General features: G+C 44.7%; 1 long non-coding RNA gene across 1 annotated transcript in view; it reads left to right on the top strand.

The window, feature by feature from the left end:
• LOC121358698 overlaps window positions 1–19,077 on the top strand; it is a 36,668-nt gene that overhangs the window by 5,761 nt on the left and 11,830 nt on the right. The window contains exon 2 of the long non-coding RNA XR_005955932.1: window positions 16,032–16,160. This is a non-coding gene — a long non-coding RNA (uncharacterized LOC121358698). The remainder of the gene's footprint in view (window positions 1–16,031; window positions 16,161–19,077) is intronic.

Genomic DNA, 19,077 nt, shown 5'->3' with positions numbered 1-19,077 from the left:
CCTGTGAGAAAAACTGGAGTCTGCTGAGAAGTGCTGCTATGCTGTGATTTCTTACTCCTTTAATTTGAAGTAGGTCAGTTTGAGCCAGACTTTTGCCTCGGTAGCATTACTGAGTTGCAGCAGCTTAGTGCAGAGTGAAGACCAGGGCTAAAACCTTCAGCTTTGTGTTACAGTGTCACCAGTTAGGTACTTTGCCACAGTGGACAGTAAGAAGCAATTGAAATGGAGTGTGGACTAATGCTGGATGTTTATCACAGTAAGGATCCTCTTGTGAGGAAGTCCAGCAGGCAGACACAGGAAAGGATTCAGGAGATGAATCCACCAGAAGAGTTCTGTCGTACACTACAAATTGCCCACTGCTGTACCAGGCAGCCTGTGTTGATCACACCCGAAGAACATCTCCTTTCCTTGAATATGAAACATGGCAGCCCACTGTAGGAGGGCTCAGGATTGACACTGCTGTCCTGCAGGGATAATGAGGAATTTACCAAAGCAGAGCAACAGATGCCTTGAGAGATGTGAGTATGATTAACTCCATAAATACGTATTATGAAATCATGGGCAGTGTTCTAACCGTAATGAATTTCCCCTGAGGGAAAATATGCCTGAGTAAAGAAATCAGAAAGAACTTGATGCCAAATGCAGAATGGAAGGGAATTACTATGAGGCTGGAGTCTATCCACATTTTTTTGTCAGTAGCCTTTTCCTTTGACGACTCAGATGAGGAGTTATTTCTCTTCATTTTATTATCCTCTAATCTCCAAAAATCTGTATCACTTTCCTAAACCACAATGGCATGTATCATGTGCATATATAGCATTCCCTGGGAGCCTTGTTACTGCTTTATAGTCACTGCAGGTGAATTTGTTTATGAAAAGGCAAGCACCTACTTGATAGAGCATAAGTCAGTATTTGCTCCTGTGCTGAAAGCAGATTTCTGAGTGTTATAATGTAAAGGAGATGATATTTTTTTCTACAAAATTGTGGGACCAAAGAACCCTGGAGATGAATTAGAGCAGTCCTCATAAAGACTGTTTATTATAAAGCCTCACTTGTCAGACGTGGAGGGCCTTTAACATCACATCTGGGTTAGCTGCTTGAGTTTGCAAATTAGCCTTAAAGCTGCTGGTACTTCCATGGCGTTCAGCCTTGCCTCAAGAAGTCCTAGTGTAAAACCCACTGAAAAGATTGCCTAAACAGTCCCTGCTTGTCAGTGTGTTCTGGCAGAAGGTGATGAGTTATTCCTGCATCCTGAGGACCCTTACTTGCAGGAGCATCTGTTGGCAGCAGACATAGCACAGAGGAGCTCATGAATTCCCCCAGTGTGAAATCAGGTTAGAGGAGCACAAAGCTGTGTTAAAACTGCCTTGTGCCAGGAGTGGGTTCTGGTGACCTCAGAGCCTGGACTGACAGCCTTTTATTCCAGCCATTATGTCCCAAAATCTCATTCTGGCAAAGGGTGGAGTCAGTCAACTGAAAAAACTGTCCTTCTCTTATATCCATTCTGATCTCCATGTTTCTTTACTATTCCACAGTGAACTTCACTGGTAAATATCTTAGAGCAGTTTGGGTTTTGTTTTTCCTGTGCCTTTCAGAGCAGAGAGAAGAACCAGTGCCCAGCTAAACGCAGCTTCAGAATGCCAGGTTATCTGTGAGAGAAGGCTTGCCAGTGACAGTTTGCAATGCAATGGGTAAAAAGCTGTAATTCCTTGGGGCTGGCATGGTTCTGCTAAGAGTAGACAACAAATGTAGCCTTATCTTCAGTCCTGTGTGCAGTCAGGGTCCTGACAGTACTGGGCACTCTGGTGAAGTGGATTAAATACATGGTTTGGGGGTTTTTGGATAAGGAAGAGCTTTAACCTCACACGTGAAACAAGCCATATAACTTCACCAGGCCCTTCTGCAGTGAGCTTTATAAGGCCTGATGGAATGAGAGCTGGTTTCTTGTCCAGTCTTGATTTGATTGGGTTCAGCATGTGCTTAAGAGCTCTGCTGAGTCGAGGCTGAAGAATAACTTTTCATGTGGGAATGCTGCAGAAAGGATAATGATCACGAGAGTCTGGATGATGGCAAAGGCTTCATTCAGCCTGCTCCCTTTGAACCTCAGCTCATATTGCTTTGACATTAATAAGATGTTGAGGTGCAGACTTCAGTTGAATTTTTCATCAGATTTCTTTAACTTGGGTTTTGTCCCTTTTTGCCTCTGTGTGTCTTTCTAGTCTCAAATACTTCAGAGAAGTTGTAATTTAAAAATTCTTTTCCAACTGCCCCTGAATTTTCAGTCATGACTTTCATCAGATTTAAACGCTATTTGATTTGTAAACTTTGACTGATATTTGGGCTGATTAATTTCACATACTGATTTCTGGAAGCTGCAATACTCCATTTCACAGACAAATACTGCCCCAGCATATGGAAAATAGCAAATGATCCAGCTGATTTGGGTCTCCCAAGCAGAGATGTATTAAAAAGATCTGGCTTTTCTGCAAGTTTATGCCATCTGAAATGTCTCTGCAGCTATTAAATTGATAGAAATACAGATTCCCAGATAGTTTGTACAGTTGAGAGTTTGTGGCTTTCTAGGATATCTCCAGAAGTCAAGACTGATACAACTATATCTAACATCTGTAAGATATCTATGTCTATTTTCCCAGGTATCTCTCAGAAGGTGCCTTAACATGTCTCTGTCATACTCCAGCCAAATGAGGATCAATTGTTTGTTCTGATCTAAAATTCTGATCCTGCTGAGAGCAAGAGAAGTTTGGTTGGTGGGAGTCAGGTATTTGACTAGTTTCTTTCAATTGTTATCTGCAACTTGCTTCTCATTTTGCTTTTTGAATATATCACTGAGCTTCCTCAGTAAGAGGTTGTAATTTATACAGCTGGAGCCTGAATGAGCCTTTGATCACCAGCTGTGGTTACTATTTCTGTCTATTCTTCATCACTTCAGACACTAATAGTCAATGTGCCCCGTGGATCCACAGGGTGCTCACTCTTGTTGTGGCAATATAATTTAGTGGTTAGTGTGCAGTCCTGTGTCTTCCACACACAGGATTGCTTTGTGATTGGCATTTTGCGTGGTAAAGAGGGGATGAATTGAAAACTTCATCCTGAAATAGAAGTGCATACACAGCCTAGGTGGCTTTTCAACTCAGCCCAATAAAACAGAGTTTATTTCCTCTCTGGTAATTTTAGATGATAGTATTCAAAAATATTGTTTGTTTTAGACAGCTCTGCAACTCTTCCCTTTTATCACCCTAGGAACTGGATATAGGTGGAGGCTTTTTGATTTGTGCAGGTGAATATTTCATTGCCAGAGTTCAAAGACTCTTCAGAATGCTCTGGCCAGTACCAAAACTGGATTCCTCCACTAAAAATTCAGAGTAACCTCACTGACTTAAAAGAAAAAAATTGCAACTGCAGTTGGCCTGGGGGGTTTTCATTTCAAGCTCCATGACTTTTCTCAGATGTTTTTCTTAGTCTGGGCATTTTAGAATTGTTTAGGCTCATCCCACAGTGATCTTCGCCTTCTTGGGTCCCTCTGCAGTAAGAGCTGTGTGAAAATGAATTCCATATTCTTGTCAGGAGCTCAGTTACTTTCTTGGCCAGTGCATTTAGAAAGGTGCTGTCAGTCTGGCTGATTCAATTCCACAGGACATCTTGATTTTTTCCAGTGCTGCTCTTATTACTTTTTTCCTGCATGTCAGGTGGTGTCTCAGCATAGACAGTGACCTACATAATAGCTATTTTTCTTCTCCCTTTTTCTAACCCCAGTCATACTTCAGTGTGAATACTGATTGCAAAGACATTGTTTGGCTTGGTTGTAACCTCTCTATTTGATTGCTTCCTCTGCTTGCTGGGTCCATCAGAGACCTACTGTTTCTCTAGACATCTCCCTCTTGATATATTTCAGGCTTTTATTTTTATTATTTCTACTGGCAATTTATTGTCCTGGATTTTTTCTTTATTATATGTTTCACATTTTTCCTGTCAAAGCCTGCTCCATCTGTTAAAAACAGATGAAGTGGATTTACAGTGCCTGAAATATTGTTTTGGCCCTAAAACACCCTCTGCCACACTGTTAGAAATTATTGCAGCTTCTTTTCTTTTCTTTAAAGAACCCATTGGACTCAGGCAGACGTGTGGCACCTTTCTAGCAGGAGAATATTTATTTAATCCCTGTGTAGAGAAGCAGAGAGCAAAATCTTAAATCCGTTCAAATCAGTGGGGCTTTTCCTGAGCTCCAGCTGAGTTGTGGCTTAATGATCAGGTTTGTGGTGTGTAGTCAGCCACACCACACCTCTCTCCAAGAGGAGAGAGGAAGAACAAAGCAGGATTTTCACTCCCATGTTGTGGCAGTGTGCTACAGCAAGAGGTGAGGGACTCAAAGGACCAAGTCTTTTGGTTCTGCCACCAACCTACTGCAAGATACTTTAAAATTCATGTTCTCACATTTTGGCTGTAAAATAAGGTTTCTTAGCAGCACAGCACAGTTTGAATGCATAGTTGTGCTGGTGTGTTGCAGTGGTATCCGAGGTTCTGGAGATGAATGTCTGGCTGGGACTTGCTAAGCCCACAAAGCAACAGATAAACCTAAACTGGGTGTTTTTTTTCCAAGTGCTTAAGTGTGTTTCCTGGAGGGGGCCCTAATTTATTCCCTGTGAATTATGATGATGTGTCCCACTGAGGGGCCTCTTGTTTGATGGCAAGCCTGGCTTGTTCTCCCAGCAGAGAACTTTGCTGAAATAAGGTGGGTTAAAAAGGGTTACTCCTATTGCTGTCCCTTGCTGAAGAGCAGCTCGAACAGTGAAAACTGTTGAGAGAGAGCATTTGTTCAAAGAAGCAACGTTAGGAGCTGAAGATAAGAGCATTTATCTCTATGTCAACACTAGTCAGTGTCTTCACTGGAGTCCCAACACACCAGGAACAAGGAGCTTAGGCTGGAGATGCTGGAATGCCAGGAGTCCAGGGGGTGATGTTTATCCCCCTGAAACATCAAATCAATTACATGGTGCGAGCGTATTTCCCCCCGTCACCAGCCAGTGCTGTGAGCTTGGAGAAAATGTGTTCTCCTGGGCACTAGAGGAGTCTCCTCCCTTTGGATGCTGATTTAATTTGAAATGTATATTATGGGAGAGAGAGAGAAAAAGAGGGAGAGGAGACGGAATCTCACGTGTTCTGCAGCAAATTGTCACATCGATCTTGTCACTTGGCAGACACAGTTGGACCTGAGGCTGTGAGTCTGTGGGATGTGCTGTATTTCTGTCATGAATTGTCAGCTTCAGAAAAGCTCAGGAGAAAGAGAGACATGGTATTAGAGTAGAAAACCATTAACAAAGGGACCAGCAAGCTGTTTAACAGCAAGTGAGATCAGCTGCAATTTTGGATTGTGCTTGCCTTCAACAGCTACAAATGTGCATTGTCCTCATCTCCTCCCCCATGAAGTGGTGATGGGGAGAGGTGAGACATTAGGGAATTCCATGGAGGCTGCTGTTCTTCATGGCTAATGGCACCTGCAGGTCCCAGAGGAGCCCCAGCCTGCCCTTGTCCCAGTCCCACAGCCCTCCCTGGAGCTGTCTCTGGGACATCTCCTCCATGTGGGTTTTTCCTCTGGGCTTGCACCCCGAACAACAACCTGTGTTACACATCATGGATGGCCACTTTGGGAGCTGACAGGATCCCATGCAGTGTCTGCAGGGACCTAATTCTGGAATCAGAAACTTTCCTGAAATAGCTCTGTCCCTCAGGAATGTGGCTTAAAATCCTACTTTTTCTTAGATCACTGGAGGCCTTGCAGGTGGAGGCCACAGCCAGACAGCTGGAGCAGCAGGAGGTGCAGTCCAACCCGAACAAACCTGAACATTGGCAAACTCATCTGGATGTACAGCAGGCCTTGGGCATCCCTCTGCCTGGAGGCTGGTACCAAGCTCTGGAATGATGTCAGTGCCTTGGGATGCTCGTGTTTCTCCCAGGCAGAACCAAAACACTAGAGAGCGCCATGGATTTGCAGATTTTGGCTTGTGAAGTGCAGTCTGAGGCTGTAAGTGCTCCCTGAGGGGGAGGATGTAGAGGGAGCTGTGCTCGGGATCCAGCCCGGCCTCGCTGCTCTTGGGTATGAAGAGGTGGCTTCCCTTTGGATACAGGAGCTGCAGGTGCAGATCAGGATGAAATGTCTCAGGAGGTGCCCATGAGGAGCTTCACAGGAGGATTGACTTTGGTTTTGAGCTTACACTTCCCAGTCCTTGTGAAGAAAGCTTTAAATTTTCGAGTCCTTCAATACATAAACAATGTTTAATATTTCAGTACATTTGAACGGCCAAGCCATTTCTTTAAAAGCAGGCTGGATCAGATTGCTCTGCTGTCTCATTCCCATCCATCCAGAAGTCATAGACTTCACATGGGCTCTACCCTCTCCTTCCTTGTGGGAGGGTGAGAAGCTCATGAGCATTTTAGCAGTGCCCTTGCTGTTACAATATGCTCTGTCCTGGATCTTCTCCCATCATCCAAGGCCACCTGAAGCTCCCCTCTACCCTGACTTGGGGAAGCTCTCTGCATGAAATCATGCTCCTCTTAATCACTGATCATGTGATGCTGATGACTAAACTTTCATTATAATGAGCTGTCCTTTTTTTAACTCCCCTGCAGAAAAGGAGGCTTTACTGAAACCTGACATCTTTCAGAAGATGCCCATCTCCATGTATTCAGAAGCACTTTTTCACATAAAAATTTTGGATTTTTTTAAAGGGAGATGTTTTGTAGATATTTTCGGATTTTAAGTCCACTATTTTTCTCCTCCTTTTCTTGCGCAACTTAATCTAAGAGGCTAAATGAAGTCTTGCCATTATTTTTCCTCTTTTGTATTTTTTATTGTCTTGTGGATGTTTTATTATCTTGACATTTCTGAAAATATTTCCTGTTGTGAGAGCTCAAAAGTAATACAAGTGAAAGAAAATGGTAGAAAAGGAAAAAGATGGTAGTGAAAAGATGCTTAGGAGGAAATGTTTCTATTGAAGTTGCTAGCAGGTGGAAAAAGATGAGGGAATACATTTTTGTCTCCTCTCATCAAGATTCTTAATGATGTGGATGTTTAGAAGTTTAATTGATGAAAAAATCAGATTTTGGCAGGTCTGAATGGATACAATTTGTCCTGTCCTGCTTTGACCTTCCTTGGTTCTCCCTGGCATTACTGCTGGCCCTCTCTGCCCCTTAGGCTGTGTCAAGAGCACCTGGGAACAGCACATAAGAAGGAACTTTGGGGGAGAGCACCTTGGGAGCAGTGCTGGAGGCATCTGTGTGCTTGGGGGAACCCCATGGACACAAAGAGCTTCTATCCAGGGGGAAAACATCCAAGGGGGAGCCTTTCCCCCCTGTGCTGTAAGAACTTCCTCTCCTCTCCTCGGAAGGGGAATATCACCCACCCAGCACAGATCCAGACTGGAATTTCCAAGCATGATGATGTGCCTGGCAGCAGGCAGAGGATTACTGGCTGCAGAAATAAGTTTTCAGGAAGTGTCTTTTTGAGCTTTTATCTTTTTTAGTTTGGACAATGTTGGAGCTATGCAAGTCCCCGAAGAAAACAACCCTGGACACACAGCTCTTGAAATGAAGAAAAATGAACACTAAGTTAGAAAAATGGGGCAAAACACCCAGAAATACATTAGAGTTCAGTGAAGGTGTTGGAAGTAGATAATAGGAAGGATCTGGAAGGTTTTGTGATGGGAATATTGCCAAGCTGCAAATATGCTATAAACGTCTCGGGGACTGAGGCACACAGGATATAAACCTTCTGAAAAAGAACAGATTTCATGGCTCTGCTGCTCTGAGAACAATGTGTTTACTGAGAATATCGCATTAAAACTGAATTTCTCCATCAACAACTGTCATCAGTATGTGCTGTGTTGTAATTGGGCAGGGGACTTCTGCCTACATTAAATTAAGGAGTGCAGTGTTAGGAATAGTTTCCTTACTTGGGATGGCATCACTCCAAGCCTCAAGGTAATTTATATTTCAGGTAGGCATGCTGTATTTTAACAAGGCTAAATATGGACAAATGGAAGCCTGGTGTGGGAGCAGATGCACTGGAAGCAACAGCAGTTTATGGAGAATAGCTGAATATCCTTCATATGTAGGAACAAGCATAAGCAGTTGTTTTTTTTTTAAGTTGGATTTTGGGACAAAGCACAGCTGGTACAAAGCTTTAGCATGAATTCAAATGCTGCTGCTTATTAGTTCAGTAACTGATTATTTACAAGTCCTATCTTTTTCTTTGCTGTTTAATGCTCTGACAGCCACAGACCTATGCAGCATGTTGCAAACATAAGGTTTTTAGAGAAAATCAGCTGCTTGTTCTTACAGTATTTGGCAAGGCAGGAGAACTTAGTCACAACTTGCTAGAGGTAATCTTGCATCCTCCTTGGCAAAGAACGGGTGGGAAGAAAGAGACAGAGAGGGTGTCAGTATCCTTCTGGTTAGTTTAAAAATAGCAAGTTGGAAAAAAGTCAGATGACTTAACCATTTTTCATCTATTTGCTTAGAGAAGCAGGGAAAAGTGCATTTGACAAATGAGTTATCAGGTCAGCCCCTCAGCAGAAGAAAACCTTTCTGAGCAAGAAAAGAACTATCCTTTCCCAGTTACTTTGTAGTTCTTACTTTAGTCTTTCGTGAATAATAGTTATTTGGGGACTTCTTTTAAAGTGTGGTTTTGTTTTTGTTTTTTTTCCCTTACAAAGAAGAAAGAAGTCAGCATGTAGAGACATTAATTGGTTGTGCCCTGCTTGCTCCAGGAGTGCTTGTGGAAAAAGAGACCCAGCGATCATCCTTAGTGCATGTGGGCTTCATAACATTTGGCACTAGGCAGCAGGCAAGATGAAAGCGTGTCTCTTGACAGCCAGCTTCGTACTGGCAGCCTTTACTGCAGGCAACAAATTAATCCACTCAACTGTGTTCTGCATAATTGTTGATACTGTCTTAATTGGTGCCATACGTTTCCCCGTGTTGACATGTCCATCATGTTAATGTCTAGGGACTGTTGTTTCCTGCCAGCCCAGGAGCAGCACAGCCTGCTCTGTCCCAACTGAACTCCCACCTGAAATGCCTCAGTAAGAAACTGGATGTTATGGCCAGGGGAAAATGAAGGGCCATGTTGGGGCATGGCTCAAAATTCATGGGAATAAGAAGTGGGACTCCTGGTTGCAGTAGTGTTTGGAGATGAGCCAGCTCTTCCAGGGCTCTCTAAAGGCAATCCATTTCAGCTGAAGTCAAATCTGAGGGCAAAGGAGCTTATTCTCCTGCTCCCAGGAAATCTGTGGCAGGGGCAGGCAAATGTTTTCCGAGCTGTGGGGCATCCAGGTCAAGGCAGCTGCAGAGCTAATTGACCCCAGAGCAATGGCTTTGTGGGTTGGGATTATCATTCCAAATTTCATCCATTAATAAACTGGCAGCAGAGACAGAGCCTGGAGTGCAAGTGCAGCCTGCTGTCCCTCCTGTATGCGCTGTGCTGTGCTGGCAGGGCTGGAAGCTGCTGGGAGGGCAGGGAGCTGGGTGCAGCCCAGGCTGAGGTGAGCGTGCAGGGCCATGGATAGTGAGCTCCTGAGAGGGAGCAGCCATCTCACCAGCAGGCAGGGGCATTGCTGAGCCCTCCCTCCCTGCCAAGGCAGGGTACAGGGCTGTGGTTACCCCTGATGGGTCAGCCTCAGAAAATTCCAAGTCGGGCACTGAAATAAAAAGGCACTTGTGGCCTTCTCTGTGGTCAGCTGCACACCTCCTGAATAAGAAGCACCACCATTCCTTTGGTTCACTGAGGAGTTCCATGCTTACAGCCATTGGAGTTTGGAAGCAGCCAGGATCCTTATGATGGGCACTCACTGAGGGCTGCTGCATGGGAATCCAACAGTTCTGTGTTCCAGGTGCTGGGACCATGAACTGTATGTCAGGCATAAGCCAGCAGACAGTGAGGAGGATCAAGTGTTGGATAACATTTTATTCAGTAGGTGACACCCCTGCTGAGCACTGAATTATCTGGTTGGTGAGAAATGGCACACAGTTTGGGATGTGAAGCTCTGCTGTAGAGTGAATGTGCAGGGAGGGCAAATAGTGTTTGCCCAGGTGACCCTGCTCAGACACCTCTGGGTGCCACTTTGCTTCTGCAATGAAATTGTTCACTCTAACACTGCCTGTGCACAGAAACATGCACGCACACTCTCATTCTCTCTCTCTCTCTCTCTTTCCTTCTCTCTGCTCCAAAGGTTAATTGATGTGAACTTCACTTATTTTCATCATTTCATGTGCCATCATTTCTTGTTCAAACTGTTGGCTGGCTTTAGGCAAAAATATGTACGTAGAGATGAGAGAAAGATTTTTCCCTATCCTTTTGTAAAGCCATCAGGGTGTATTTAGGCTATGGCCAATGTAGGTTTAAAAGCTCATTTAAGAAACCAGTAAAACACTGGGAAACCCTTGTTTTGAAAAGGTTGTAAATTCTAATGCTGACATTTGGGCGTGGAGCAGAGAGAAGCAGGAGGAGAATAAATGCCAAAATAAATGTGTTACCATAATTTTCAGAGTAATAAGGTTACATGGTTTTTTTCAAGTGTAGAAAATATAAGTCTGCTGAGCCATAATATTTTATTTAAAAGTCTTCACATTCTCAGAAACCTGTTTTTGCACGTGGAAGGTAGTGGCAGTATTGGTGATCAAAATGCCAAAAGAAATGTTATTTTTTTTTGAAAGCTGTGGACTCCCTGACCCTTTGTGGTTTCCAGGAACTGGTATTGGGGAAAAAAAAAAAAAAAAAAAAAAAGTTGCTTCAGAAGGTTCATGTGACAGACAGATAAAATGGCTGAACTAAACAAAAACCTTTATGAAGAAGAAAAAAAAAACCCCAAGACTAAGTGAGCCCTCCAAGCTATTTCTGGAGTCTCTTTGTACACCTTTGGTGAGCCAAAGTACATCTGCAGTGCTGAGAATGCCCTGTCTGATGCAATGTCAAGTTTGGAATCACAGCTTCCACCCAAAATCCTTTCTAGCCTCAGAACTCAAAGGATATGGACACCAGTTGGATGAGCTCTCTTCTTCCCTAAGTGTCTCGAGGAGCCTTCTGTCACTGCAGTCCCTGCAGGGAGAGGTGCAGCTGAGAAATGCAATTTTCCAGGAAGCAGAGGGAGGAGGTGTTGGCTTCGTGCACAGAGGGATCATAATCCCTAGGCTGTCCTAATGAAAGCAACAGCCCAAAAGGTGATTTGAGGCTTCCTCAGAAGCAGAGCAGGCTCAGCACCTTGTCTCTGCTCCCTGGAGCAGAGCAGGATTGGGCCATAGCACTGCTGCTGCTTGGGGATTGCTCTGATGGAATCTGGTATAAAGCAGCTCAAAACGGATCCTGCTTGGGATCCTCGAGTTGCTACTAGCAGCTGTTTCTGCAGGGGAAAAAACCTTATACATTACTTCAGCCTGCTAGGAAATCATCTCAGCTAAGCTGTCTGGAGAGCTCAAACATATCCCCATGCTTCCACTGTGGCAAGAAGCCCTTAAAGAATCCTGAAGTGTGTTTTGTCAGCACTTGAAGTTGAGATTACATCATCTTGTAATATATGTCTATAAAATCAAGGCATAGCAGCCTTCCCTTTCAGAACTGCTGTGTGCTGCTTTGAAGGAGACTTGAGCACTGCATCTGCTGGTCAGAGTGTAGTACTGCCTCCTTCCCCTGCTGCTTCAATTGCCTGTAGTAGCCTTTTCTAGCACAGGAAGTTTATATTATCTTTTCCAATTGAAACTTTATTAATGTTGAGTAAGGAGCTGGACTTTAGATACTTTGTCTTATGTAGTTACTTGAGCACTTGGAATTTAGGGACCTAAAATGATAACAAACTGGACTGCGTAATGCTTCAATATTACATGCTATTTTTCATTTAGAATATATTTCCATATGATTCAGTTTAATCAAGATGCCATTGTTTACTCCTTCTGTGTTTCTAGTAGTATGTTTTGCAATTTTTTGGGGAAGAAAAGGTCACAAATAGAATTGGCTCAAATTCTGCAGTGGCTTTAGGTTGCTTCTGGTTTTGACCAAGTCTAAATATTTCTTATCCTCCAAAAATGTCACTTCTGGAAGTGGGGATGCTTTGCTGGGGGTAGTGCCAGCTCAGGCAGGAATGGTGGTGTTTTGTTATCAATTTTCAGAGGCTGCAGTGCCAGGTGCTGGAGCTGCCAGTGAGCTGAGAGCCTTCAACCCCCCTGTCAGCTCCCACCTTGCCCTCCATAAACACCTCCAGCCACTTCAGCCTTGCTCAGCTCCTCAGGGGAACCATTTCAGCCCAAAACAGAATCCTTGTAAATCACAAATTAAAAGTGTTTTACAAGCCTGTGCACCAAGTGGGGAAGGTGCACACAGGGTCCATTGTTCTCATGTGGCTGTAACCGAAGCCAGAAAGGGCAAGAAAAGGGGACTGAGGCCACAGAAAGGTCCCAAAGGAGGAGCCCCCAGCTGGGCACCAACATGACCATGAGCCTGGCAGCTTGCTGGCTGATGGCTGCAGCTGCATTCAGCTCTTGGAAGCCTTTGTGAATTCAGAGGCATGGGAGGAGGCCCCAAGAGCATCCAGGAGCCAGCAAATATTCAGATCCCTGCTCAGTGAGCAGAGGCTGCTGATGGCAGGGCAGGGGAGAGGATCAGCTCCCCCCGGGCAGGGCAGGGTCCGGGTGCAGGGGAGCAGAGGGGGAGCGAGGGGAGGAGGCAGCAGGGCACCTGGAGGGGTCAGAGGGGCTGTCTCCCAGCTTTGAAGGATGGGGCTGTTTGTCAGGGAGTAACAAATCACTGTGAGACCCAGAGGCAAAGGGAAAATGTCCTGAGGATCTGCTCCAGTGGCATTTGTGAACTGAAAGCTGGAGATGTTGAGATAGCAGCTGGGCTGCTGTCACCCTGTGGACAGAGATCCTGCACTCTGCAATTTAAATTAAGCTGTCATGGATCTCAAGATGTTTGTGCTTTCATCCTGGCCCACCAAAATTCTGTCTACTTGATTTTTTTCTTTCAAGAATGCAGGCAAGACGAAGGGAGAAATAGCCCTTACATTTAACATAATTGTAGTATTTATATTTGAGGGAACAATTTGAAATAGTTTTAATGTTTAGCTGTAAAAATGGCTTTAATATTTTAGATGGGCTTTAATCCATCCTCCTAAGTCTTTCCTTTTTCCCCCAGGTTAAACTTGAACTTTGTAAGCACTGATGATATGAAAAGATATAATTAAATAAATGTATCTAAAGAAATTAGGTGCATTAGGATTCTGCCAAGCTTTGTGTGGGGCTTACCTCTCTTACGTCTTATTTGGTGTTATATCTGGGCTCTCTTCCAAAGCTTTGCATGCCTTGCATGGCTTTCTTGGCACACTGAAGCTGCATCCCAGTGTACACTGCTCCTGGATGTACCCACAGGGGTTGAATGGGTGATTCCCCATGCCAGAGGCTGTGCCCAGCTGTGGTGGGAACATCTGAGAAGACAAGGAGGTGCAGCATCAAGTTGTAATTAAGTTCCAACTTTCAGAGCTGATGCGAACGTCACATTTAAAACCAGAGCAGAGTGAGGCAGGTTTGGAGGTTTTTATCAGCAGCTGGTGGTGCTGGGCTGCCTTGGAGGTTTTTATCAGCAGCTGGTGGTGCTGCCTGCCTGTGATCTTGCTGCTGGAGAGATGCAAGATCTTGCTGTGTTTACAGCAAGCAGTGACTTTTCTGTCACCTTGGAGGCTCTCAGCTGGGGGCTGCACTGCCCACTGGGAAGGGTCTTTGTTAGGAGTTGTGCTGGGAGAGGTGTGACCTGCAGTTCCTGGAAACGCTCAGTGGTCACAGCCTCAGCTCAGGACTTTCATTGACCTTATTTCACTAAAGATGTTTTTTTTTGGTTGTTACTGCCCTTTGTCCTTCCCCTGCTCTGTCACTACCAAAACTGTGCAGCAGTACAGAGAGAACTGGGCACTTGGCCCATTTCTCAGAAGCAAGAGGAGATGAGTGAAGAGCTCTGTATTCTGTCCGTGAGGAGAGTGAGGTCATGGTGATGGTGACGGTGCTTTGTGTTGGAGAGTTCATTATTAATTGTGTTATCTCGACTTTCACGCTGTCTTTGTGATGTACCAAATGATCACCCTTTAGCAATGCAAAGCACTCCATCTCTGGGTTACAGAATACCTCTGGGTTCTGGTTTTCATTAAATTTGTTCTGCTGTGTGTGTGCACAGCATTCCTTTCCCCTTAACATAGGCTTTTAAGCAAGCCAGGCCATAAAAATATTTACATTTTTCTATAGCGTTTGGTCTGTACACAGTCAAACAAGCATGGCACTGACTAAGAAGTTGTGGGACTGGGATGCAGTGGGAATGTGGCATCCTAAACTGCAACAGGCTGGCTTGCCTTACTCCCATCCCTGCACTGAGGAGACAATCTCACACAGAAATGTCTCTGGGGCCATCAAACTCCTTTACAGGCGCCAGAAAGAGGCACTGTGTTGTGCCTATCTAGACATAACTCCAAGCAGCAGATTGTTAACATTATTTTACTCATAGGGAAAGCTTTTCTGTGTTTTAAAGAAAGATCTGGTGTTTGTTCAAGACAAGTTTGATGCATTTGAAACCCCATAGATAGCAAGGAGAGTATAGTAGATGCCCTCAGCGCTGCTTAAGGCTTTTGGTTAGAGGTGTCTTCTCTCCTGAGTCAGTCTTGATCCCTCACCTACTCCTCTGCACACTGCTGACACCAGCTCTGTGATTGATGATGCAGGATCTGGGTTTTGGGGCTTATCTTGCAGAACAAAGGTTTCTTCCATGTTTCTTGTTCCCTGTTCTTTGTACCCCTGTGCATGGCAGCTGGGGCAAGAGAGCTGGAGAGGACTTTTGACAAGGGTGATAGGAGAGAATGGCTTTAAACTGGCAGAGGGCGGGGTTAGGTCAGATATTAGAGGGAAATTCCTTACTCAGAGGGCGGTGAGGCACTGGAACAGCTTGCCCAGAGAAGCTGTGGATTCCCCATCCCTGGAACTGTTCAAGGACAGTTGGAATGGGGCTTTAGCCACCTGGCTGAGTGGGAGGTGTCCCTGCCTGTGGGACGGGGTTGGAACTGGGTGAGCTTTAAGGTCCCTTCCAACCCAAACCATTCTGTGACTCAAGTGAGCTCAGGGACCAACCAGGCTGGGGCAGGACAGAGCCCAGGACAGGTGCTCCAGCCCTCAGCATGGGGAGTGCTTGGTGATGCAGAGGTTTGCTGGAACTTCCTGGATCCAGGTATCCCAGTTCCACTGAAATTCAGTGTGATTCTTACTCTAGGCACTCTGTCACATGTCCCATGCTGTTACAAGTGAGCCTTAAAGTACAGAGACTTTCAGCATGCCTGGCCACCTTGCTCCTGGTCAATGAAAGGTAGCAGCTTTGGCATGTTTGAAAGTCCCACTAAACATTTAGTGCAACCCTCCTTAGCCAAACCCCCCATTCAGGCTGCCTTTCCTTTTGGCTGTACTGGAATAGCCCTGGAGATGGAGGGAACAGAAATGCAGGAATCAGGCCCCTTGACTGTCCTGAAAGACAATTTTTCCAGATTTTAAGGCAATTAGCTGTCTTCCTCTGTTATGAGAAAAAATCTTGGACTGGATTTATATAAATGGATGTATTTTTATATGAATATATGTATCTTATTGGGGTTAAGCACGGTACACACTACACTGTCTGATGTATCCACTGAAAAGTCAAGAAACAGTTTCTGTAAGAGCCACAATGTATTTCCCTGTTGTAGTGGGTGGATGTATGAATATGATTTTATGTATCCTTTCACATATAAATGTCTGCATAAATACAAAATATGGCTCTGTATCTATCATTCTATGACTCTCATCTGTCATTTCTCTATGGACTGTATGTATGATCTATCTCTAGATAGATCTAGATATCTATCTGTCTGTCTATCTTAGTTTAACCCTATATTCATCTTGGAGATATCATAGCAAAGTGTGTGTGGTTTTTACAGCAATATTTCTTTTTGCTTTGACACATGAATAAGCTTTGCAGGATGATGCTCTGAGGAGTGCACTGAAGAGCTGTGAAGAGCTGGGAGGTGGCAGGTACAGGAGTGCCACACCTGAACTGCTCCTGCCTTCCCTGGAACATCCCCCTGAAGCTAACATTTATGGTAAATACTTCCTGCTGATGGCATTATTGCAGGAAATACTAAATGGATCTGATGTTGAATACTTACAGTCTTACCTTTCCTGATAACTCTATGTTAATGTAACATTAATTATTCCTGACTTACAATGCTGTTGAATGTTGATAAAGGCTGAATTGCTACTTGAAATGCTGATCCTGACAGTCTTGTGGCAGGCACTAAAATGTGCTTTCCCAGTCTTAGGGGAAAAAAAGGGAATACATTACTACTCTGATTATAGCACTTCAGAGGAAACATATTCCAGTCACATCTCGTGGAGTGCTCACCTGAATCCCTCTTGCCTTCAGTAGCCAGTGCCTTTGCACAGGACATAAAAGGAATATACATTTCCCTTTTCTTTATTTAAAATTTTATAGCAATTGCTGGTGTGGGTTTAGTTCAGTGTGTGTGAACAGATCCCTGCAAGAAGAATGCTGTGTGTCCATGGAGCAGTGGGCATTTCCTTCACTAACAGCTGGCACATGGGAGTAAAAACTTGTGGAGCAAGCAGAGAGAGACCAATTCCCCCTGGTATCACCTTTCCTGCAATTTTGAATCTGAGTTTTTTGCCTCCAAACTCTGTCAATCTGCCGATTCTGCCTCCACTGTTTATCTCTGGGGTAACACTGCCATTTTCGTGGTATAAAGAACATGGGAAGTGTAGCAAAGTTGAGGACTGGCAGGACTGGGAAACCACAGGGATTAATTTCCAATGAACCCATCATCTGTGTTCAGCTCTTGTCCTCCAAAATCCTCTCCTCCTCAGTGCTGTAGGAGGAAATAACCTCCATCCCTCCCCAAAGTCCCCACCTGTGTGGCAGGGGAAGGGCTGAGGAAGGGAGGAGAAATGCTTATAAAGTGGGATTTTGAGGAACCTTCTTCCACTGTCCTGAACAAGCAACTACTTGTGGCCTTCACTGTAGGAAAAAAAATGTTCCATCTCTCAGAGGGTGTTTGAGGTTGCTATTTGTTTGTTTATTTAAAAAGAAAGCATCTGGCATTTGTGTGCAAACATTAATGAGTCATTTAAAATAGACTCAGCACTGCACTTGTGAGGCTGGGATCTTCCAGCTAGAAGAGAAGAGATGAGAGGGAGCTGGCACACCCTGAAGGACTGCTTTCCAAGGATGAGGAGGGGACACAAATTTAATTTTTACCTTCCTCCTTTTCCCACCTCACCATGCCTCCCAGGGGCACTTCCAGCCTTCTAAAACCCTTTGGTGAGCACTTTGAAACCAGAGCTAAAATGGGTTTCTTTAGGCTGCTGTGCCCTCTGTGGAGAGCCCAGCACATGGCTGTGGGTCTCTCCAAGGAAAGCAGTTTATTTCTGGCACTGCCCAGGGCCACAAATAGACCTGCTGGTGGGGAGGGACAAGTGTGGGTTGGTCTGGCTCTGTCCTTTCTGCAGTGTCAGCTGGCAGCTGGAACCACTCGAGTCCATCAAAATTCAGAGATGTATGAGAGGAGTGAGGCTCTAAGAAAACTCAGCTGTGTTCTCAGAGGTTCCTGAGCAGCACAGCAGGTGAGGAAGCCCTGGCTGGAGAAATATTTGATTCCAGCAGTGTTCCAGCAGATGGGGATCCATTGCAATGCTGGGGCTACAGGAACCTCTGGAGTTTCTTTACAGGAGGAAATTTCCCAGTATAAATAAAACATTTAAATCTCCAGCAGTGTAACACTCAGAGAATTCCAGTTTTGGGAGAAAGAAACCTTCTTGCTTTAGATTTATCTCTGGGAAGGAGCTGTAATCTAAATCTCCCAACAGGAAAAGGTACTCTTGTGTCAGGTTACACTTCCACCATCTGTTCTATCACGGGCAGCATGATGATGCTGTGCTGGTGTGCCAAGTATTTTCCTTCTGTAAAGCCTACACACTCCAAGATTATTGGAAAGAAGCTACTGCATCATATACAAGTACTTGATTTTGTTTCCTGCTTGGTTTTGTCTATTTGTGCTTCTCAGGCCTTTACTGTAGAGAGGAAAACAACTGAACCATCTCCAGCACCTGGGATATGTTTGTGAAATGGAGAGTTCTGTGTGATCCAAGCACCTGCTGAAATCCCCCATGCACCCAGAGAGATGCTCTCTTGTGTTCCTCCCCTCTGTCATAGTGAACTCATTCATCTTCTGAATTGCTTTTCATAGATGGCTGCTGAATCATGCACAGAAACTCCCATGGAAGGGAGAGCAAAGGCTTCCTCAGGCAGTGCTCAGCAGTGAAGGGTGGCCAAATGCACATTCCTGGCTGCTGCTGCAGAGAAGCCTCAGGATATACAGGTCCAACACCCATGGAAGTAGTTTGTATTTGAGAAAAAGCTATAATTTTCGAAATTTATTTTAGATAGGTATAGCTTAATTCCTTTTGCCTTTGGAAGTAGCTGTGCCTCTGTGTGTACAACAGCTTTACTTTGTCAAACTGTACCAGCTCCAGAGGCTCTTAGTGCTGCACCAGCGTCCATAAACCCTCACAGCTTCCATGTGGAGATGAACCCTTGATGTCCCTGCATCCCATGGGGGTGTCACTTCCTGTGGACAGCTGGGCCCAGGCTCTTGAGATGTAAAAGTATATTTCAGTCTGTCAGGCTCTTTTGCAGAAGTGATGCAGCTGGTTTGTCTGCTGAGGTGGAGCTTGGATGCCTCCCAAAGATTGCTCTGATGTTTGGTCACCATCCCACAGGCTTTGCAAGGAAGGTCACTTCATTTTGAGCAGATTCTTCAAACTCCTGAATACTGCATGCTCTAGAGTCCTGTGTGGATGGAAGGTTAGAGGTGAACCACATAAAAATGGATATGAAGGAGAGAGTAGGCACCTTTCATGGTTAAATGAATTGGAAACCAGGATCTCAAACAGGGACAATGCTGCAGGGAAGAATTTTGGTGATCCTCTCTTTTAGTGCTGCTT

Source organism: Pyrgilauda ruficollis, unplaced genomic scaffold (assembly GCF_017590135.1).
Source record: "Pyrgilauda ruficollis isolate IOZ18807 unplaced genomic scaffold, ASM1759013v1 scaffold4, whole genome shotgun sequence".
In the NCBI taxonomy this organism is placed as follows: domain Eukaryota; kingdom Metazoa; phylum Chordata; class Aves; order Passeriformes; family Passeridae; genus Pyrgilauda; species Pyrgilauda ruficollis.
This window is presented reverse-complemented; position numbering and strand designations above follow the sequence as displayed.